Source organism: Bison bison, unplaced genomic scaffold (assembly GCF_000754665.1).
Source record: "Bison bison bison isolate TAMUID 2011002044 unplaced genomic scaffold, Bison_UMD1.0 scf7180017864486, whole genome shotgun sequence".
Classification (NCBI taxonomy): Eukaryota; Metazoa; Chordata; class Mammalia; order Artiodactyla; family Bovidae; genus Bison; species Bison bison.
Window position 1 is genome coordinate 5312460 of NW_011495046.1, and position 1024 is coordinate 5313483.

The window sequence follows — 1024 nt, forward strand, 5'->3', positions numbered from 1 at the left end:
CCCCGCCCCCTCCTTCGCCTGTTCAGAGGCTGCCTCCCGCGCCTCGCCTCAGCCCAGGCGTCTCCGCCGGGTAAGCGCGGACTCTGAGGATCCCTGTCAGTAGCCCCGAGAGGCAGCAGCGGCTCAGCTTCTGACTTTCATTCAAAACGGGTCATTGGACTTTTACACTGAAAATTAAGTTTTGAAAAAGCCGGTTACTTACGTGGTTACAGAAAACAGCACGCGCTGAGGGACCTCCAGACAAGGCCCGCCCACCGCCCGGTCGCGCTCCCCGCGTCCGTAACTTTCTCGTGTGAAACACGGCACGAACGAAGCACAGCCGTGTGCCTGTCACCGTCACACACACACACACTCACTCCCCACGCCTCCCGTTTCTTACAAGAACGCGCGCCATCCACTCCTCGTCTGCCTCTTCAGCCAGCTAACGAGAACCGCTGCAAACTTGCCTCCCGGGTCGGCACAGTGGCCCAAGCCTCGCGTGCGAAACCCGTGCGTGAGCCCGAGGGTCGACGTGCCGTGCGTGGGTCCCGTGCGTGAACGTACTGTGGACGTGTGTCCCGAGCGTCGACGTACCGTGCGTGTGCCCCGTGCGTGGGTCTAGTGCGTGAACGCACTGTGGACGTGTGTCCAGTGCTCCTGGGACACGGGTGCGCCGAGTCCCCTTCCCGGGCCACACCTGCGTCCCTGCGACCACGCAACGTCCGCCTGCGATCCCTGTATCGCGTAGACCCCGTTTTTCTGATTCCGAGGGCAACTGCACATCTTCTCTTAAAGGGGCCGTTGTGTTCCTTTTTGGGAACCGTCAGGGCAAGAGCTGCTTAATTTTCATATTTAGAGAAAAGGGCAGTTAGGTGCCAAAAAGCCGAGGGCCTAAGGGGCCTGGCACGGGAGAGAGTCATTCTGCGAACTACAGAGCGGGCAGGACTGTCTCCCAGCTGGGCTGCGGCTTCACCCAGGGCGTGGGGTCCCTGGGAAGGATCCTCGTCCCCACCCCCAGGTTGAGCCCCGAGGCAGGAGGCAGAGC